This window comes from Lutzomyia longipalpis, chromosome 1, assembly GCF_024334085.1.
Source record: "Lutzomyia longipalpis isolate SR_M1_2022 chromosome 1, ASM2433408v1".
NCBI classification, from domain to species: Eukaryota; Metazoa; Arthropoda; class Insecta; order Diptera; family Psychodidae; genus Lutzomyia; species Lutzomyia longipalpis.
The window spans coordinates 33,113,425-33,137,155 of NC_074707.1; the positions used below are offsets into that span (position 1 = coordinate 33,113,425).

Here is a 23,731-nt window from a genome sequence, read left to right on the forward strand (position 1 = left end):
TTTCAACTCTATGCGACATCCTTCACACCCCACCCACCCATATGTTTTCCTTTAAAATACATACCCCCGATACGTGCTTTCAGTACACAATACCCATTGAACGTGCATAGTGAAAACATACAATGCCATAAAATTTCATTATCATCTTGTCGCTGTGCATTATGAGAGAAAGTATTTGTGCTAAAATTAGACAGAAAAGAGGAAAGATCCCTTTGTTTCTGTCTTGTGAATTTTTTCTCTCTATTATAGTGTTATTTCTGGTGTAATGACGAAATTCACTTAAGTTGCAGCATCACGTCCCACGTGGAGCTGCCTCAGGGGGGTAGTCAGTGTTCCAATTGGTATTTGCTTTGTTTGTTTTCTCTGGAGGCAGCCAAATTGGACAGTAATTTTCGGATTAATTTTCAAAGTTCACCAACATATAACGTTGTTGTTTCACCAAATCAAAAAGAGATGTGATATAAAGCTTTTGAGCTATATAGGCATGGAGCTTTTACACGTGAGTGCCATATTGATTTTAATAGTTTCACCACAGTGTAGTTTAAAGATCGCTGCCACCTTGCCCGTATATCCTGCCTCAGCTGAGAGGACATTTTTATCCCTCAGACGACTTAAAACTTATTTGAGAAACACCATCACCGAAAACCGATTTAATGAACTAGCACATCTGCGGGTGTATTATGTAACTCTCCGAGTGCTGGGTGGCCTATAGGAAATGTACAGCCACCCAGCACTCGAAGAGTTACATAATACGCCCTCTGAACATTCCCTATAACATCAGTGTTGAATGTGAAGAAGTGTTGGACGCTCTCAGGAAAGATTCGAGAATAGGTATTTCATTGACGAAAAATGTGATAACTGCAGAGTGAGTTAAATTGGTTTTTGTAATTTTCTGTGAGAATTTTCCTTTGTGAAGAAAAGCCACCTAATGTCCAATTTAATGTATTTTCCCCAGAGCCTGAAGATAGAAATAAACATTTCCGAAACGTCGCTGAATGCAAACAATTGCATTTTTAATCATCCCCCGCTGACCGAATTCCGAACAATTTTCCTACAATTTGCACGGTCGTAAATCTTGTCTACAATATTTCATAAAAGCTTTTCATCAATTTTCTGGAAACCATAATTTTCAAAAAGAAGAAGCGAAATCCATTTCTGCGCATTACTAGAAAGCTAGAGCAGCTTCAGGGGAATTAAAAAAAAACTCAAAAAGAAATTAAAAAAATGACTTTATAAAACAAAAAAACAACAGTGTCACATGTAACGTGCGTAATTTTGAAAATTTACGCAAGGGCTCCACACCGTTGTGCTTCCATAGACGACCACGAAGAGTTCACCGAGGCCTACTGATTGCCCCACGTCCTGTACTGAGACGAATCAATAAAGACGAGCAAGAGAATCTTTGGGTTTTCCAGTCCCAAGAGAATCAGCTACGTTTCACACAATCCACAGGAAAAACTATCATGCTTACTTCTTCTTCTTCTGCACTTTAAATTGTACGGCTGTTGGATTCCTTCCGGATCCATATAGCCCATGCTTACTTAATGGTTGTTTTCTTGACGTGATTAATGTGAGCTTTTTTGGTGGGAGCTTATCATGATTATTTAATAACCATAATTATTAAAATATTAATTTAAGTATTAATTAAAGTATTAATCTAAATAATTTTAAGTAGCTTTAACTCACTTTATATTTATTATTATTATTTAAAAAAAAAAGGCTTTTTTTTAATATCGCCCGAGTTTTTTGTTCGCAGTTGTGTGTGATTGGGTTTTTTGGAGTGTTTTGTGTGGTGTTGGGGATTGTTTTTTTTTACTTTATATTTAAATATAATAAATAATAATAAAAAACATTTAAAATGAATTATTGGGCCTTATTCAGGGATCAAGAAACCCTTGAAATTCACTTGAAACAGTACAAAATTCAAAGATTTCAAGGATTTCTTGGTCGCTGAATAAGACCCAGCATCTTTTAAATTTTCAGCTTCTTAACCCCTTCCCCCAAATTTAATACGGCATCCCCTCCCCCAATACACTTATTCATATTTTTAAACCTTATGAACCTCATGTAATAAAATGGTTTCTTTTTTAAAAATTTTACAAACATTTCCACCCACCCATCTCACTGTTTGTTAGACCGTAATCAAAAGAAATCCTTCATGTCAGAGTGTTACAAAATTTGCAAACTAATTGTAAATGACCGAGACACGGAACATACCAATCCACTTGCAGCAGTTGAGCAGGTAATCAGACATTTTGAATGTGTAGCAAAATTACATTTTAGTGGAGTTAATAATAATTTAGTTGCCGCCGACCCCAGAACAGGAACAGGATGGTGGACCGAGAGTTTGCATACACATGGTGGAGAGAACGAGCAATTTAGTTCTCCGGTCGGTGCTACTCACTGAGGTATTTAATGTATGTTCACTTATGTATATTATGTATATTGTATTTAGATATCGTGATGATGTAGTACATTACACATCGTAAATCAGGTTTACGACTGAAGAGATTCGTGTGGCTGTGGCGTTGGTGGCCATTTATATTTGCGAGTGGTTGTTTGAAGCTTGATGAGGGGTTGAAGTACTTGTTCAAATGGTAAACTCTGCGTGTTTCCTGTCTGTCCATCCTTCTGTCTTATACCATTCACAAAATGTTACCGAACCACCGTGGAATACAGATTTGTTCGACTTTTTCAACACTTGACATCATTAGTTATATACCTTTGTGCAAAAACTATATCAACAGGAATCTCTTGCTCAATTCAATTGGAATGAGCTCCATTTATGAACTATGTTTGCGTTGCATGTTTGTTTTCTTTTTTTTATGTAAAACTATTTGTTTCCACATTTCCCCAGAGTGTCAGAAATTGAAAAATTTTCAAGAGTTTACATACAATTGAAAAACAAAATCAAACACAATGAACTCTATAAAATATTCCTATAAAATATTCCAGAGTGATAATGTAAATTGAATAGTAGTGCAATGATTTTCAATTTATACCTTCGTACATGCGTGAAAATCAATCTATCATAACATCCGATTATTTAAAAAAATATATTCATAGTTATATTTTGTACTATATATATATTAAAAAGTGAATTCAATATTTCAGCAATATGGTAACAAACATTGCATACAAATGTATATAAATTTTACCTACATTTTCAACTTGATACAAAATTGACTTTGATTCCACTTTATGTGGGCGATTGCTGTTAACAATAATAAAAAAAGCAAATATTGCTTTATTCCACAGCGACCAAATACTATCATATTGATTTTGTTTTGTTTGAAACGGAACTGTGTTGTATATATAGTATATAAATTGGTGGAGGAGAATAAATGGACCAAATAGAAATTATTCCACTCAGCAAATATGTATGCTGGGACATAATTTTTGATTACAGCAAAATGGTTGGGATTGGTGGGGATAGCAAAAGTTCATGGAAAGTTGTGTGTGCACTACGCGAAATGCCAATTTATCCAATTTACCTACATATAAATCTTTTTGAATACCATGCTTTAAATACAGTTAGTTATGTACTTGTACACAGGTAGGTTTATATGGTAGTACATTTTTGCACAGTTGCATGTTTTTTAAAAGAGGATTAGTCTTTTTATTGTTGGAAGTTCTGTGGTATAGAGTGAGGATTTTTTTATTTTTCTTTTAAGAATAGGACGCTCGAGAGATTCAGACAGATGCAGATTTTAGCAGACGACAGTGACCTGTTATCTGCTCTGTTAGAATTATTAGTTTCTTAGACAAGAATTATTGTTCGGGTTTAGAACTAGGTACTTAGCTCGTTTTCTAGGAAGATTTCTCTTTTTCTTAAGGATCAATTCGACTTTAGACGGTTATAGTTAATCCGTGTGGACGTTACCTATTAAGATTATACTTCTTTATCAGTTAAACAAGATCTCAACCAGCGCAAACTTTATCGTAACTAAGAAGGATAAAGAATGCGAAAATGCATCCGATCATTAACTAGACCATTTTCGTTATTCATTGATCGGATACCCAACTATGTAATCGTTATTTTAAAATTTCTCTTTAAAAAAAAATTAATTAAAAATTTCATCACTGATTCTGTTAATGAAGAATTAAAATTTTAATGCAATACGTGCTCATTTATTCTATAATGAGGCTCAAAATGAAAAAAAATATACATAGTTTGCACGTACGCAACGAATCATTAAGCTAAAATAATTTATTGTGGTCAATGAGGTCAATAGAAACAGGATTATCGAGTAAAATCGATTTAATCTAAATAAAAACTGCACTAAATAAAAACATGGGTTAAATGCTGCTAAAACAGTGAAATGTAAATAAAAATAGAAGGATTTTCCGTGGAAGCCTGGATGATTGGTTGATGGTAGTTTAATATAGTTTGTGAAAAACTGGAAAAACTAAATGAAACATTTTTTTTTAGTAAATAGTGAATTTATTATTTGCACCATTACAATGACATGTTGTGCAAAACGGCGTCAATGTGATTGATTGAGCGTGCAGCTCATGTTGTACAAACTCAAGTTTCCATGTCCAGTCAACTACCCACCTACCCCTGTCATCTTTCAACCACTTTAGATGGGTTGAACAGCGATAAAAACAACACAAAACAAACGAATGGAGAAAAAATAAGTCCAAAAGAGCGTGATTTATGAAAGTCAATTCTCACAGTATCTGCAAAAGATGTTCGTTTACACGTACGTAAGATACGGAGCTTCGTGGAATGCTGTGTGGCCTTTGAATTTCTCGAAGACACCACACATTTGACTTCTTCTTCTGCAACCCAAGTTGACACCGCGTGACGAAAACTTCCTGTACTATGGGCTCACACATTCCTTCACAGGGAAAGAGAGAAGGGAGTCGCCCTACGGGTGGGAGATGGGATTTCAGCGGAGATTGCTGCCAAAATGGCATCGGGAATCGAGAGCGTTCTAGCCTATATAGTTCACACAGCCTTAGCGTATAGCTTTCGCTTTACAATAGCCTGAATTGGGATAAGAAATACATCTACTTATATGTATGGGGTGGAAGGGTGAGAAGGTAAGGGGTGAAGGCAGAAAGGGGTGGTGTGGAGAAACGAGGATGAGGGGGGGCCTATTGTAAAGTTTGGAAACTTTCTCCTCAAGCACCACCATTGGGTGGGATGAAGTGGCATTGTTGTGTGGAGAAACCTTCAACCTCGACGTCGTCATCTTTTGCGGGACAAAGTGCTTTTTTCACCACTGTCACGGTGGAAGATGTGCAAATTCTCTCCATTCAGCCCTTTTCTTACCCAATCCCCACACACAGCACACGCACAAAAATGGCAAGTTGATTTTATTCACTCCCTCACCCACTTTTCCCCAACACTCTTACTCCTTCTTTACCATCGCCAAGGGGGTAATCGCGTAAAGGAAGACATACACAATTTTCTACCTTCCTTCTTGTGTTTTACTACTTTCTACACAGCAAGTCTTATGTGGCAGATACGAGAATTCTCGGTTCATGGTGTTATGACGCGTAAAGGATTTTTAAGGATCGTTAAAGGTGAGAGACATCCTTGGTTTATCTAACTGTTATTAAGGGACTTAAGGAAATGTGGATCAGTTAGGATCTTAAAGAAATTTTCTGAAGATCACGTTTAAATATGGCAGGATACTAGATGTCAACTAATCATCTATTCTGTGCTGTAATCATTGAAACCAGCCATAAAGGTAAAAATGTACTGGTAAGCTGACCAAGCTTACGGGAGCTGTGTTTCTTTCAGTGTACCAATTTTGTGAGAGCAAACTAGAACGCGAATTAATTTAAATACGCGCAAAGTCGGGAAAAGTTGAAAAGTCATACCCTAAGAAATGTTTGGAAGGCCATATCTCGAGAACGGATCCATAGATTTTCATAAATTTTTTTTTTGTTTGAAAGGTCTTGAAGTCAGCTATAATATATCGAAAAATGAAAAAAATTTATGTCGCCATTTTCGAAAAATTCGAGTTCGAAATTTTCGAAAAGCTTGTTTTCGATTTTAGCGCCTCTTGCGGTCATTTCTCGAAGTTGCATTGTTCTAGACATTTGTAGGATTTCACGAAACCTTTCATTTGCGCTTGAGTTGATCAAGATCGGACTTGTAGAACCCGAGATATGATATGCCTACTTTGGAAGGCTATATCTCGAGAACGGATCCATAGATTTTCTTCATTTTTGGCATGAAGCTAGATAATATAGTCAGCTATAACATATCAAAAAATGAAAAAAAAATTATGTCGCCGTTTTCGAGATATTCATCGAAAACTCATCGAAAATTTTGTTTTTTATTTTTGGCCCCCTAGCGGTCACTTTTGGAACTTCGGATGTTCTAAAGAGTTGTAGGGTTTGTTGAGAGCTTTCATTTGAGCCCGGGTTGATCAAAATCGGTCAAGCCGTTTTCGAGTTATGGTCGATTTTCGATGAAAAATTGTGGCGGCCATATTGACTAAACGGCTTGACCGATTTTCGAAAATGAGGTATCGTTGGAAAGCTCTTGATGGCCCCTACAACATATCAAAATTTCAGACCTCTAGCTATAATAGGGGATGAGATATAGGCAAAACAAAATTTTGAGGTTATTCAAAATGGCGGACGGGGGAGTGGGGGGGTGGATTTGACCTCATAATCGGATTTCTTCAGGTCGATATTTAAACTTTGCCGTTTACCGCAAGTCTCTATCTATCACCGTTCTCTTGCAATTTAAGTTTATGGTCCGGCCGGCCGGACGGACGGACGGCCGGACGGCCGGCCGGAAAAAAAAATTTTTGGCGCATACGTTTTTTGGGATGTAGGGACTCTAATTCGTGCTCATCCCAAGTTTGAGCCCGATCTGACGACTTTCGATTTTGCTCGGTACACAAAAGCTGTGTCTGAAAGAAACACAGCTAAAATTGTTAAATAAATTAGGTAAAGTTTTTGAAGAACGAGTGGAAAACGAAAAACTTGGTTTTAAAATTATAAAGAGGCAAAAATTGTATCAAGGAACAGTAATGATAGAGATAAAGATAAAATCCTCCTAGATTGTTTAAGTCTTTAGGAGTCGTTCACTTCAGTTCGGCTTAAAACGAAGCTACAACATACCTATATCGATTTATAATCATAAACTGAGAGATTATGTACGAGCCTTGTTGATTTTTTTTACTTCCCTAAAAGTCTTGGACGTCTTTGGGTTTGAAGACCTATTGAAAACCGATAATAGCTCTCTAAGTATTGTTTATACAACAAACAACTCTTTTTCAAAACTCTGATATGAAAATATTTATTCAGAACTTATTTGTTCTGAGCTTATCTTTTAAGATCTGACCAATAATTTATCTTAATATAATTTGAAAAGAATTTCAGTAAAAATAAGATAAAAATGCTCTATAAAGACGAAGAAGAAGAACAAATAAATAAAGAATTATGTATGTCTCAAGTTTGCACAACGAAAGACCTTCGCAGACTTCAACAATTCAAGTATATTTTGCGTATTCCCCTTTTCCTTATTTGCATGGAAAAACAGTTTCAAGCAGTTGGACCCTGATGTAAGTGTGTGCGTCCTTGACACTGAAAATTGTATTGAAATGTCAGAGTTGTGAGTGGGTGGTAAAAGTGGGTGGAATTTGGGATTGTACACACATAGAGAAACGTGTGTATAATATGCAATTTAGCAAGGAACCCCTTTTTGGCAAGGATCACCATATGATTCTCCAACTTGGCAGTCAGGGGTTCTTTTTAATTACAATCTGTGGGTACCGGCACAGACAATTCTTCCAGGAGTAATCCCATCATTACCACTCCGCTACCCCAACACAAGTATGCGTCTATAATTAACAGGTGCGAAGTCTAATTAATTAATCGCCCCACCTTATCACCAACTTCCTCGATGAGGCAAAAAGTGTTATTATTTATCCTGCACACCTTCGAGCCCCATGCCAGGTGAACGGGGTTCCACGGAAGGGTGTCCTCCCGCCTCGTACAGAGGCAGCTTTTTGGCACGCATTATAAATTCATCCAATTTATATTTATATACAAGACAAATTTGCTGAGATTTTGCGAATTCTCCACGTTGCGTACACGCTTCTCTTGCTTAAATTCGGCCGGTGTGGGATGATGTACCCCAAGGTATGTAAGGGTGGTAAAATGTACAATTGCTGCTGTGCCAGCGGGACTTCCTCGATGGCGCTCACAGCGCAGACTCAACGAAAGTGCCGCGTTGGGGCGATATTGTGCCACCAAATATGAAATCATCCATTCACATCCAGTTGGATGCTGCTCGCGATCCTGTTGAGGTGGCACGTGGATGTTCCTCCATCATCAGAATATCCTTTACTTTATTCGCCTAAAACGTGAACTTTTTTGCAATCCTCTCACAATATCCGAAATTGATTCGTATTTATCCTTTTAATTGTTGTGACTACTTGGTGAGGTGCTTTTGCACCAAAAAAAAAGATTTAAGAAAGTTGAGAAAAGAAAAGAAAAGTGTTCTTCCACCGTGAGACTAGGTGAGTTATGTGGAAGAATGTGAGAGTGATGGTGATGATAAAGTGATTCAATAATTCAGATGTGAGTTATCACCTTAAATTGCTGACAACCAAGGACACTTCATCACAACCTAGCCGTTCAACCAAGTGTGTGCGATTTTGACGGTATGTCCTATATATAAAACAACCTTAAGCCATGCGATAAATGATGCAAACTCATGCATCATTATTCTCATGGAGAGCAAAAGTATAAACTTTTTCGACCAACTACACCCACCCTCCCACCAACCCCCTCATTCTCCACAGAAACCAACAACTCGACCCATTGTAGAATTATTTAGCAGCATTCCATTGTCACTGTGTGAAACACCCTCAGTGCGATATTCAACAATCTTGTACTTTTCACAACCATCCCCCTCCCTACGGATGCCTTATTAAATTCGTACAATAGGTAAAAAGCAGAATATGTATTCCCAACAACTTTTCAAACTCCCCCACATCCATTTATGCAATTACTCAGGAAAACATGCACAATGAAGTTAGCCGGTAGAAATAGTTTAGAGAAATTGCTGAAATTATACATTTGGTCGTCATTGCGATTTACATTGGGCACACTTTCCCAACTTGGTATGGTCTCTCGCAGGAAGAATGCTGAAATTGATGATTTATTCATATGAATTGCGGATAAAACCGCTGGAAAATAAACAATGCTCCGTGGAATATGGAATATTTTGTCCACAAAATACAAAATAATGAAAACAATACAAAGAGCCCAATCCTCTACCAAATATTCAAATAAAATTCAAATCTATTCACATGGTTCGTATAGAAATGTTCTGTGTTGCTAGTTTTAGTTTTTTGTCCAAGTTCTAGCATTTTTAAATCTGAAAAAAAAAGTTTGGATAAATTTAATAACTTTGAAAGTTTTTTTATCCGTTCAAATTAGGGGTTGGTCATGAGTTTTTGAGAATTAGGAGATTTTGGGTAATTTTTTAGTTAGTTTTGTAGCAACAAAAATATGAAATTTTTTTGCTCAATAGGAAGAAAAATGTTTTGGTTATTCTCTCTTCTACTTTTTTTTTTTGATTTAATTTTTGAGCATTTTTATTTTTTTTTCACATGTGGATTTCCTAAAGCTGACTATTCCCAACTTACCCAACTTAAGGATTAAGGGAAAAGTATATACATAATATTCTATAAGTTATGTAGTTTTAATACGAATTTACCAATTCTTCTACATTTATTATGGTCGGATTTCTTTGTTGACTTTGATTGCATAAAAACTGTTTAACAGGTTTCTATTTTCAAAAAAATGGGCACATTCAGTTACAAGAAGAGTTTTAAAACTTTTTGTGCAGAATTTCAAGAATATTACTTAATAATTGACTTTTCTTAACAATTTTTTAAGTTTGGCTTCAGGGAAATTTAAAAAGTCTCGACAAATCCCGGTTAACACTGCTCCGAAACGACTCATTGTTTTATTTTTATTTGTCTTCATCTTTGTTTATATTTACCATCGTCTAGTGAGCCTAGAAGCCAACGGCAAAATATATATCGATTGAATCATTTTGTTATGTATAACGAGTCAAATGTAAAAGATTATCGTTACAAAAATATTTTTAAATGTTAGGATTTTTTATTTCTTAGAGATCTAGAATTTATAATCGGAATCTTTTTCTTTCAAATATTCTATATCTAGAATTTTGTCATTAGATTTAATTTTACACAAACTTGGCTTTAAAATGGTCGTCCGCTGAAAATGTGTCTCGAGAAAGCCACAGAGTATTTACTCAAAGTGAAAAATTCAAATTACTTCTTACGGAGCCCAACTGCAAATAATTAAAATGTCTTTCAAAAGCTTTTTCGAAAAAAAAAACTGTAAAGGACGGGTAAAAGTGAAAAATTTTATATTAAATGTTGTACATTTTCATTGTCCAACATTTCCACTTTGCTTCTCTTATTCGGGGCTTTTTTCCTGCTCATTTTTAAATAAAAAGTTTCCTACACCATTTTCGTTTTTATTAGGGATATCTCTATTTAATTAAAAAGCATAGTAACATAGAAAAAAGTTATGTAGGTATAGGTACTAATTTTCCTCTCCGACACCTTTTACTTATTAAAAAAAAAACAAAAAAAATCCAAAAATGTAGAATCGTGTAAAGTTTCAGATTTTAGAAGATATCAAAATAATGTTGGATCATTCACCATAATTGCCTGGGATGAATTATGGGTTTCATATGTGTGGGATTGCATTGAAAATCTCTTCTATATTGTTTGCCCAAAGAGAATTATCCATTTCGTCGTAATTTATAGAGCCACAAAATACTCTAGAGAGAGAGTTGAAATTGGAAAATCCCACCTTACCTTGTTTGCAGCACAACGTGATCAATTAATTAAGGTTGCGGTAATTACAACTTCCCATTTGCATGTGGGTGTGTCTTTCCTCCTCACACCGTGTCGTCGAAGGACCAAAAATTTATCATGCGGCTACCGTAAACCAAGTGGAAATGCTTTGGGTATTACCGACTTTTGTGCACGTTTTCGGTCCCAAGTTGACGTAGGGAGTGGGTGCGAGCAAACTTTCAAATTCTCCCAATTTAACTTATTAAGCCCGGAATTGAATGGAAAACAATTTTTTTGTACCCTCATTCCACCCAGAACCCGCGACAATCTCGTATTCATGTCTCACGCCAAAGTTATACTTAATTTTTGTGCGCTCTGGTGTCACAATTTCAGCGACATTGTTTGTTTATTGTGGAATTAATCCCGAGAGTCCCATCTAAATATCAAAGTGAGAGGAACCCCAGAATTAATTTTGCCCCACCCCCCTCCCTTCATTGCCCCAAAAAAGGAGCTTTGGGGACATACTCTTTTCGTCACTCATAAAATAATTTTAAGCCATGAATCAGTGTTTCGACAATTAATATGGGGAGATGTTTTTGGTAATGGGACAAACATCAAGAGAAATAACTTTATATGGGCGCACCCATCCTTATGTGTTTTTGTGGACGACCCAGAAAAAGCCTCATATACATCAAACATCCTGTGTGACAAGGTCATTAGTCAGAAAAATGATTTACGCAAATAACATGATTGAATAAGGAGGAGGCCTAAAGGAGGAGACCCCATAAAAACAACCTTCATTAAATTTTATACCACCCCATTTTCCCTTTGATGATGGCAGTATTAAACCATCCGACGGATTCCACCTTAAACCTCAAACTCCCGCTTCCCATGTTCAACTTCATCAGCACACACTTCATTTCCTCCCACACCGGTACAGCCACGGAAATGATCTTCTTCTCGGTTTTTTTTTCCAATGACAGCAAATATTTCCAAGACAACAAGGGCAAAAAAAAATTGTCGCAAAACTTTGTCAATAAAAGGCTTGAAAGTTTCTGGTCGCTCTCACAACGCCGATGGGGAATTAATAATAAATTCGCGAAAAGTGGATTCCACGGAAAGAGCACATTGGAGTAAGGAAAAAAAGCTCCATGAACGGAGAAAGTTTAAGGAGTTGTGCAAATGTGGGGCACACTTTATCACTCACTGTGAATACACATTGGAACTATTAAAATTCCTATGTTTCAAGCACCTTACCTTCCAAAGTATTTGGCGAAAAATAATTGGGCGCTTTCGGTTATTCGAAAAGTTTCAGCATTAAATTTCCTCACGCAAAATAAAATAATATTATTTAATAGGGGAGCTTTTCGGAGCTTTATATAAATAACTTTTCATGAAGACGTCAATACCGCTCGAAATAATTCGAATTATTGGTTTTTTGTTTTCGTATATATTTTTTCATATATAAATTCTATCAACATTATGGGCCGCGATGTCATTAGATATGTAATGAATAAATGAACAATACGTTGATCACATAATGTAATCAATCGATACAACTCAAGTTTATCGAATTTCACCCATCTTTGTTTTTTTCATACCACGAAGAAGGAAGACAAATTCTTTCCTACTTTACAATATAACGTGCATTTCAATGTGTCCGTGAAGTATCTTTAAAATCAAATATAAAGAAAAGTTTCAACAATTAACACCTCACAAAACGTTTCATGGATACTGATTCTGATGCTCCTCTTGTTAACTTCCCAGACTGTTCATTTTAATTTGAAAGTTTTCATCGGAAATACTCCAATGTTTTTCACCATCATTTCCTCCCCAAACGCGAAAGACCAACTCTTTTGGGCCGAAAGAACTATTCCCTCGAATCCGTGAGGGAATTTCGTAGCCATTTAGACATTGCTGTTTGTGCTTAATTCTCATCTTGTTCCGCTGTACCCGCAGTGTTTGCAATGAAATAAAGAGAAAGTTAGATGCTCGCTTTCCTCAACTTTCAGTTCATTCTCTCAGCTATATTTCTGCACTTTTCATTATTTTTCTCACTAAAAACTTGGGTAATTTTCCACAATGGTCAGATTTTATTTAATGTATTTAATTCAATTTTGCAATTGAAAAGAACGGAAGAATTTTCAACTTTAGGTATTATTTTACGAACAAGGAGACCTGTGAAAAATAAGGAGGGAGGAAATATTGCTGAAGAGCCATTTTGATTGTTATTTATTAATGGAGTTATCACACTTTAGCTCTAATTGCTTGAAACTCTCTGTGAGAGACAATATGATGTTTTCTCTCACAGTATTTTCTATGTTAAAAGAAAATAAAGCTCTGAGAGCTTTTGTGTGATAAGATCTATAGATAAGATTGTCTCACCCTTTATACAGAGGGCGCAATATTTAAGGGAAATCAGAAAATCAAGATTTTGAAATTTCGATTGTTGACTACGAGTTAAAATTCTTCCCACCTCCTATTCATGAATCACACACATTTTTCCAGCAACATAAAAGCCCCTTTGTCTACATATTTTAGTAATTACATTTCCCAAAATTTCATACATCTTTTGAAATTTTCTAGATTGTTGGTTACAATATTTTTAATCTAAAAAAATTTAATACAAACTTTTGTGCGAAAGAAAAGTGTTGCGAAATCAGACACAGAGTGTGGCGTTTTGGGGCGGAAGAAATAAATGGCAGACGGGCCACCCTTTTTCGTTAAATGGTGGTTTATCTGATAAAAAAAAAGTTATAAACTGGCGAAGCTGGTGAATTACATGGATGAGGGATAACAATTCACCGTGATTTGAATTAAAGCGTATACCCCAGGAAGGAACGATGTCCCTTTTTTTCACCAAAATGGTCCTATTAAAAGGAAACAAGCAAGAAAATGGTGTTTCCGAGCGACTTAAAATGTATGGAGATTAAAAAATTTTTATCTGAGATTCATGCCCCCTTCTTGGGCATTTTCCACACTTTGTTGCTTCCACGGGCTATTCCCATCATCAATGTGTTTCACAGTTTTTTTTTTATCTTGAGCCGGAAATAATAAAGTACTTTGAGATGTAATTTGCTCAGTTGCAAAAAAAAAAACGCGTGACTTGAAGATGAAAGACGCAATCTTTTCTTTTTATTAGCAATATAATGCAACAGCGTGAGTGCTGTATATATAGTACAAAAAAACATTGAAGGAAACAATGGTGCTTTATATATATAAATACATTGAGGGAGGGATGAAAGAAAATTGCCCTTTTTGCGCAATAAACCCCAGCTAAATCGTGATAACATTAAACATTTCACTCCATTTCGAACATGTTCTTTGTCATTCTTTTGGTATTTGCATCCAGTCATCTGCAAACGTATACCACCACATTGTTTCCTCGCCATTATCTGAGTAAAGCAGCACTGCTTCTTTGGCCCCCATACTCCCAATATGTATGTACATAGAGAGAGCATCTCGACGTCGTCAGCATCAGCTCATGAACACGAAATGAATTTGTGGTTCACCCCAGACTCCCCATCGCGGTCTCATTCTTCTAACTTTAAAATCTCATTCTTATATGTGGCGAGTGGTGAAAAGAGAGAATTGAAGAAAATGCACACACCACTCTCTCCCATCCCCACAAGCAAAATTTTCTCTTCTTTTCCTCACCATCGAAAGCTCGCCTCACATTTGCCAGCTGAGCTGGAGGATGCTACCATTACGTGGCGCGAGCGACATTATTTATAGCTTCCATGTGAGCGAAACGATTTTAATGTTTTTTTTTGAGAAATCTCAAGCCATAAACGAGAGCTACACACAATATATTATATCTATGTAGCAAAGTGGGAAATATTTTATTGCTACGGACTAAGATAACAACTCTCTGATAAGTTTCTCTATAGGACTATTTATGGATATATACGGGGTGCGGATAGTGGAAAATTATGAGGGTGCTAAGTTGACCCAAACCGAGAATTCCAATGGCCATTTAGAAGAAATATTTTTTATATAGTTGGTTAATTTGGTGCCAATGGCATTCCCAACAATATATTTATTGCATTTATTGATTTTCGTTTTAAAAAAAACATGCCTCGTTTGTTATAAAATAAAAGACAAATATTAAAATCAGATTTTTTGACTTGAAAAATGTTTTGACATTGACTGCGTCCGATTTCCTTTCACCTGCACAACTATCCAGTCGTATAAAACATAACATCAGTTAGAATTACATATATAAATTGCCAAAACCGTGCAATAGTCGTTAATATGGTTAATTAAATAAAATTCCTATACAACTTTTAACTCAATTTTTAATTTTTTTTTAAATTTCAATTCATTAAATTAAATTAAAAAAATATATCAATTTTTCTGCCTTCATTCTATAAAATCCTTACATATTTCGTTTCCTATTTCATTTTCAATCTAGAGATCCAAAATTAATAAAATAAGCCGGAAAACAATCAGATCCGTTGGAAAAACTTACAAAATTGACATCACAAAAAGGAAGAAAGTTTATTTCCCCAATTGTACGTATATATTTTACGGAAAATCTCCAGTGTATAAATATCACAAAATCACCTGAAGGGAATTGTCTCCATGTGCGATGGTTTATCTAAAGAGTGTAAATTCCTGTGACATTTGAAATAATAGTACATTATGATGTTTTGTGGAAAACGGGGGACTTGACCCAAATTCCCCTTCTGGGGCTTTGATGGGAAACTTTTCTGGGTGTAATGGAGAGATAATTTGAGTTGTGGTGCGTCCATCCCGCACTTGTCAAATGGGAGATGTCACACTCTGAGGGCACATTATCACTGCCCGGAGGAATTCTCACCTCACTTTACCTTCCCATATACACACACTCTATTACACACGGTGGTCAAAAGGCTCTTGAATGTTTGTGAAATGTTTATTTGTACTAATGTCCCATCCAACATTGCCACATCATTTCATAAATAATATCATGACCTTTGAACTCTTACCCCGTGAAAGTTCATATAAAATTCAGACACATTTTTTTTGTTTTATTTTTAATAGCTCGAAATGCAAAATTAATATCATCCACGGTTGATTACATTAAATTTAATAATGTTGTGATAAAGCATAAAGGCAGAACGTTGGTTGATTTACCTGTAAAATCATGTGTATTTTAGACATCTAATGAGGGTTTCTTGAGGTAAGATAACAGAGATAAATTCTAGATATTTTCAAAATAAGATTTTTAATTTCATAATCCGTCTTTGCAGTAGAAATATTTTTCTAATTAAGATTTGTTTCTGATAAAACATTTTAATTCTGTAGATTATTAGGAAAATTCATAAAACGGTATAACTCTAATCAATGATAAAATGTTCTCGCCCTGTAATTTATTAGGAAACTTCAAGAAATGTTTCACCAGCGACGTATAAGCTTAATATCAAAAAAATCACAGTGAAATATCTCGCAGAATATTCAGTAACTTTCCATCAAAGAACTCGTATTTTGTGCTAAACCCAAACGATATATAATGGCTTTCCTTTTTAATGCCAGTCTAGCGCCTTTTCTCCTTATCCATGGTGATATTTCTTCAACCGTACCTCCTTTAGCTGTGAGATATCATAAAATGGTCTTTCAATTGGGGAAAGTTTTCCAAATTACATTCCTCTCTCTGCACAATTCACCCCAAAAAAGATAAGCCCATTTTCATTGTGGAGTGAAGAATGACAAAAGGCGGCTTTAAAAGTCATCAACAGGCTCCAGATTTCCATTCAATACCCGCCGCCACCATCTATGGGAGAATTTATTGATTTTCAATATGAGTGATTCTAAGGAAATTCATATATAGAATTATCATTTTAATGGATTTTATTTTATTTTTATTTCCTCTCCCACACCTATAATATATTCCACGTCTTGAATATGTGCCTGAATGCTTAATACTAATACATACTCTTATATCAACTTTTTATGAAAAATTCCATTATATTGAATCTCTTCTAGAATTTCTATTTTTCTCTCATTTTCCATGACAATTCCATCTTTTCAATCTTCTATGTACAATATTGATTTTTATATACATATAATACACAATGGAGAGACTTTATTGATTAAATAGCCCTAGTTTTGCTGTCAGTGCTGTAGATTTATTAGGCAAGTGTTGGTGATCATAATCTGTTTTTTTTTCTTCAGCTGAATTTGTGAATTAAAATCTTATCGTTTGTGGTTTTTTTTTCTCTTGAGTGTGCATTCCTTTGCCATGATTTCTTGAATCTGGAAAGCTTAATACATACATAGTTACTCTGAGATTTATTACGAATGCAAAAATATTTTGGATTGATGCCAATTGGAGCAAAATCCAAGATTAAGCTGTGATACATACATATATGGGTTTAGTGTTTATATGGGGTCCTTGGCACTTATCAAATGTGCATTTTCTTGGCTAAAAGTGATTATATTTTAATATCCATGGCGATAAAAGGACCATAAGTTTTTGCATGAATTTGAATTTTGGCACATTAGAATAAATTTATTGTCTTGTTTGGTAATGGAAGGGAATACATTATATATGTAGGTACCTCTTTATATACATATGTATGTATGTAATTCTTTACGCCATTCTCGCCTTTGCTGTTATTATTTCTCATTCTTTCTCCAATTTGGGAAAACTCTTGAGTGGAAAAATTGTATTCTATTTGATCTTCCATCAATGTATCATGTCAATGTCCATCCATATCCATATATAGTCTCATCATGCAGAAATTCATGAGCTTTGAGCTTTCCCAAGTAGAAGAAAGCCTCAATGAGGGGAATGGACTTATCTCCCAGAGAGAGGTCAGTCAATTTCACGAGATAGCATCAATTTATCAGAAAATAATTCACCCTCCGGGACTAATGATTGTACAACATAACAATGTTTCAGTTGAACTTTTACTCATCGTGCGATAGATGCTTTTTGTCTAATTAAATGAAACATGCTGAAAATACGACAAGGAAGAAAATGAAAATCTTATCACAAACGATGAGTGGCAATCGTTGGAAATTTTCCTCATTTCCCTCTCTTTCATCGTTCCCCATTCTTCATGGCACTCGCAGTCTCATTGCCATAATTAAATGCCGAGGATTAAAGCTCATCTCTCGCATAGTCAACTTTCCCTATTTATCACCCATTCCTCTCTTTGCACAAACGTCAATATTTTACAGTGTATGTATATGAAAATTTGTATATACATACCTAGATTTCCCAGATTTCCACATGCACATAGAACTTCAAAGAGAAAGAATATAGTTTATTAAAATGCTTTTACTTTATTTCTCAGTGCTTTGACTATATATTTGTGAATGTATTTAAAGAATTTTAACGTATGAGAAAATAGCCTATTTTGTTAACATAAATTGCATTCATGTGAGATAATACAGAAAAGCGGAAAAGGTTCCTTAAGGAAAATTGAAAGGATTCATTTCTTAGACTTCTTTGTTGTTGAAATATTCAAAATGTATTTCCATCTCCATAAGGAGAATAATAAAAATAAACTGGTAAAAGCATCTACTTTAAGAAACTGTGTTTATTCTTTCGCTGTGATGAATGAATTAGAAGAATGGTGAACTCAAAGAGAAATGAATTCAAATATGTAAAGTATCTTGGGGGAAGTAATTATTAATTAAAATTTTGAAAACTTTAACCTTTTACATTTTTAAAAGCATCAGAAGTCACTTTTATGGAACTCTTATATGGTAGCGTTTTTATTTAAGGATTTAGATAAATAAATCCAAGAATAAAATTCTACATTTGCTCTATTAAATGCAGAGAAATAGAACAAAAACATTTCGATTTATTCTTGAGCTGTTTTCATGTAAAATGATTTTTTAGTTTTTTCTCACCAAGAAGTCCGTTACAGATGAATAAAATTCAAAAAAGTCTCCCAACGGATTCCCCTTTAAAAGTACACCTTGCTGCTTAATCCAGACTGAAGAATCTTTAATATTGTTTACAGTGCTTCGTCAGCGAGATGGTATCATGTCTTAAATTTTATTACACGAGTATACACTATTAACTAATGGTTTTACAAAATAGAAATTTTCTCACATAAATAAACACCGCATAATGCTCCTAATCTGATTAAAGTGTATAAGGCAAAACTGCTAAAAAGATGAAGCAATATATTGGAGATTTAGCATGTTGTACATCACACAGAATATGAGCGTGTGGGGATAAATGTATGAATAGGAAGAATATGGAAGTTAACTAATGCATATAAAGATTGTGTTACATAAAATATCAACATATCTTCCCTTATATATAGTTTGAATAGTCGACACATATGAGATAGATAAATCCTAAAAGCCACTACATAGCTTACAGCAGCGATTGTTTTCCTTGTGGAAGCGTGTTATCGAATAGCGCCTTTGGATGCTCCTTCTCTCACAACAGAGGAGGGATAAATTGATGAGTTGAATCGTTTTCTATTTCCATTTTTATAGAATCACACGCCACTCCATTCACCGATGCGAGGCTCAAATTCAATTTTCTCGTCCAATATTTCACAAATTTCATACAATCTCTAAAACGAGAAAAAAGGGCACGTCTAAGCATTTCTTCGCGTGAAATTCATATAAGATAAAGTTCACATCACATCTCAACCACTTCCTTCATTTGTACATGACACTGTAGAGTGAAGAGGAGTCTATATATATACCATCATCTTCTTGACAATTTCCTCAGCCATTGCACGGATAAAATCCATTGCCCAAGGTAATTTATGGCGATTATGCGTGGCTGAGATTAGGGGAATCCTTCAAATAATCATCTAACTGACTCCCATCACTTCAACCCAAATCACAAAATGCCACGGCAAATTTATCCATGTGAAATGTTTAATCTTTCATAGTGTGTCACACAAGAAGTGGAGGAAGCACAAATGAACGACCCGAACCCCATTTCAATTATTCACACCCGCTATTCCCAGCCATCCTCTGTGACTCTTTGGTTTTAGGGCTGAGAGTGCGGCTTTGCGTGTGTATCAATTGATAATACGTGGCGGAAACCTCTCCCAATTTGGCGACCCTCAGGCTACATAGAGAGCTTCATGCGATGGATGGGGTTCGGATTTCACGGTGAAGGAGTTGCCTGAAATACTAGTGATTACACCCTTCAACCAACATTCAGACAGAACCATTGGGATTACACTACCGAAAAAATGTCTTTATTTGAGGTGAAATGTCTTAACACCGCAAAGCCGATAATTCAGACAATAAGGTATGAATTTTAATGTTTGAATGGAATATAATTTCACAAAAGGGATTTTCACAGGACTAAGAAGGAAAAGTTTTTAGAAAACTTTTGTATTGGGAAACAAATTCAAAAATTTTGTGAAATGGAAAGTTTTCGCATAATTTAAATAACACAAACTCTATAAAAATTATTGTTTCAAAGTTTTTATGTTTCTTTTCAATCAATGCAAAAGCATTCCACTAATCGTATGTTTTTTGCAGTTTTTTGCATCAAAATGCATTTAATATGAAATTTTAATCATAACGACCTTTTAAGAACAAAATACAGTAGAAGTCCACATCAACGAACAATCGGATGTACTACTCTCGCGCATTATTTTTAATACGCGAGAGTAGTACATCAGATTGTTCGTTGATGTGGACTTCTACTGTATTAGATTTTTTGCATAAAAAATGGAAAAAGTAATCATAAAATCTGGGATTTTGGTCCTATAAAAGATTCTTAATAATTAGAAATTCATATTAAATCCCTCTCGATGCAGTAAACAGTGGTAACCGTAATATTATAGAGGTATTTTTCCGATTTTCATACGAGCTCAGAGCTAAAGAATAAGGATCCTTAAAGAAGTTGATTTATTATTTTTAACTTTAAAACAATTGCGATATTTTTGCCAAATAAGTGTCCTTTTTTTGCAATGTCTTGCCAAAAATATAATTCCTAACTTAAATAGGTATTATTCTATGCTTTTCCCGCTTTTCCACAATTTCCACAAAACCCATAAATCAAAAGGAGAGATAATTCATTTTGAAAATTCATCTTTTTTGTAGCTTCTCGAAGTTTAAGAAAAATAATGCGATACAGTGCTGAAAATTAAAATAGCATCAGTGCTTATTTTTTTTCGAGAATACCCCTCTGATCTTCTATCTCAATTATGTTCGATGGTGAACGTTGAATTTTGGAAAGTAGGACAAATTGTGAAAGCTCCGTAATTCATTTCCAATTAACGTAAAACCCAATGCTCGTCCAATCTTGCTGTGTTTGCTAACCTCTTTATTTTATGCCGGAGAAATTGGAGATTATTATTATATGGGAAATTCTATGACACAGTACATAAAATTTTCACAACGGAAACATCTTCCTAATTTAACACCGTTTGTCATTTAACATTAAATTCAATTGGTTAAATTATTCAGAAAGATATAAAATTTTAATTCTCATGGATAATTCATGTGGCCAAAAAGGGTGTGAAGGTTTATCCAAAATAGAGTTTACTCACGCCCCGTTGGCACGTCCCACGGTGGATAATTGAAAACGATGGGCTAAATGCGTATTCGAATGGAATTTATAGCATGACCCAGAAAATCAGAGCGCTATGCGTGAGAATCTTTTCAGAATTGACTAAATCGAAATCCGGTAGCATCGCATACATATCTCCTCCTGTGGGTATAATGGGGTTTGTATTTGAGTCTGTTGCTGGGAACATTTTCGAGGGCTTATCGGAACACTGCGGGAGAAAATGGGAAAACGACTGAGAAATACAAATATTGCAAATTTTATGGATTTCGTGTGTGAAACAGACACGAATTGAGCCGCCATGTTAAGCCCTAAAATCGTTGCCACCCACAAACTTTTGTACAATTTATGTGTCTTTCGCCTTCATCGTGAGCACACCACCATCTCCACAATTTTGCTTGGGTGTAAGGAAAGTGTGTCTGTGTGACCCCCCCAGGGGGTATGAAATTCGATCGGGTATACCACTGTACCTCTCTCTAAGGAGTCTCCTCGTTTTTCCTTATCAATTGTACATATTATCGTTTCAGCATCCGTGCGGAATCAATAGATGCCTCCCCTATAAAAAAAAAGAAAAGCTTCGTCACGAATTTTAGCGAGCACATCGTGTGTTTTAATTCAAAGTGCTTTTGCGACTCTTTTTTACGGCAATCCCTTTCCCAATCCTAAAATTCCTTCCATTTTTGCACATTCAATAATCACACAGTTTTCGCTTTATTTATTTTTGATAAATTTATTACGGACAATTTGTTATTGCACGAAAGGATTAGGGGGAAGTCTCCTGGGAGTTTTAAAATAAAATCTAATCAAAGGAAAAATGCATTTTTCTTCTCATTAAATAAGAGGTTAATTCTAGGTTAGAAATGAAGAATATTCTAACTAAGTTTCTATTCAATTTAAATTATAATATCAGTGACTCGATTCATCCCGAAGAGCTCCGTGCGAAAATTAATTCTAAAGAAAATCCTTATTAATAATTGATAAAACACCTTTGATAAGGATACACATGAATTTTTAGGATAATGAAGACACAATATTATCAAATTAAAGTGTTAAAAGTCTCTGAATCAAAACAATGACCCCATTCACCCCAAAGTCATTCCGTTCATTTATAATTTTCAAATTATATATCTCTCAAATATATAATGAATAAATAAATTATAAGAGGTATGATTCTTTTCTCATTAAGCACAATATTTACATATAAATTGCAATTTATAAATTAATCTGAATCTAATGAATCTCAAGTTGAAAAGCATTAAGAAACAGTTTGTGCGGTGAATGGATTACAATCATGAAAATTGCGAAGAAGCACTTAAGATGTTAACCAAGTGGGGGAGTTTCTTTTAATAAAATATACATAAAGAAGAGATAGCGGGTGGTAAGTTATCAGAAAAGGGGGAAATTGCATTTTAATACTAATATCTTTCTCATCACCCCTTGGGAGAGACTGATGTTGGTGTGATGGAGACCAAAAGATAGAGTTGCGCGAGATAGTGGCAAATTTAATTAAAATTCGTCCCTGACTTCCATCCTGGGGGAAGAACCAACTTTATATTATATGTAATTAGCTTCTCGGAACACATGCTGGAAATTTCCTACCCGACAATCGATAATTAAGCGTTAATGGTGAAATGAAAATCAAATTAAAATCCATTGTTCCGGACCTGTTTAGAATCACAAACTCCTAGGGCCCTGTGTACTGACTGTACACCACAGTATCCAAACCAACTTTCCGACATCCACCCCCACACACCCTTCGGTTCTATCGGAGACAAATGGTCATAGGGAATTTGGTACATAACACGCGGGGGTTGTTTATCACATAGCACGCCATACATTCCCACCATTCAGCAAAAATCTACAAAACAACATTCGAAAGTCCAAGTGTTTGCAAAACCAAATAAAACTTGAGTAGGAAAAAAAAACCAAAAAATACTACTTTGCACTTTACTGCTTTATGGTTTCGCAAAACTTTCAAGTCACACAAACTTTTGCAATAAACTTATTCCTGTGATCTTTCTCAATATACTTTTTACTTCCTTTTACCAGAATGGGTCAATTTTGCATATATAAGTAATATAAGAAATGAGTTGTTCTCTTTGGAAAGGGCATAAGTCTGTCGGAGAAAATGAAGTATATGTTAAGGCAAACAGTTACGCTGCTAAAAGAAAATGAAAAGCTCAATAAAGTAGCTCAATAATTTGAAATTGCTTTCATTCGATGTAAGACTTTTAACCCAGATTTGCCTATTGTACTATATTTACTAAATTCGATTTTTTACTGGTTTTGAGTGTATAAAAATAGAAGAAATCCTTTGATTAAGAAGAAAACTTCCGGTGTTCATCATAGAGACCAAATTTCTGCTTCCTTAAGGAGAACGTAGCAATTTGAGTCAGAGCAACCAAAGGTTTCGCCTCGCAGAAGG

General features: G+C 35.1%; 2 protein-coding genes across 3 annotated transcripts in view; one reads left to right on the top strand and one right to left on the bottom strand.

Moving 5' to 3' along the window:
- The window catches only part of LOC129786050 (putative fatty acyl-CoA reductase CG5065), an 824,046-nt gene that overhangs the window by 261,518 nt on the left and 538,797 nt on the right, over positions 1–23,731 (bottom strand). The window lies entirely within an intron of this gene.
- The window catches only part of LOC129786070 (uncharacterized), a 53,119-nt gene continuing 37,635 nt past the window's right edge, over positions 8,248–23,731 (top strand). The window contains exon 1 of one of the 2 annotated variants that reach the window (XM_055820873.1): positions 8,248–8,639. The gene's annotated coding sequence lies outside the window, so the exon portion shown is untranslated. The remainder of the gene's footprint in view (positions 8,640–23,731) is intronic. The other variant, XM_055820874.1, reaches the window with a different exon arrangement.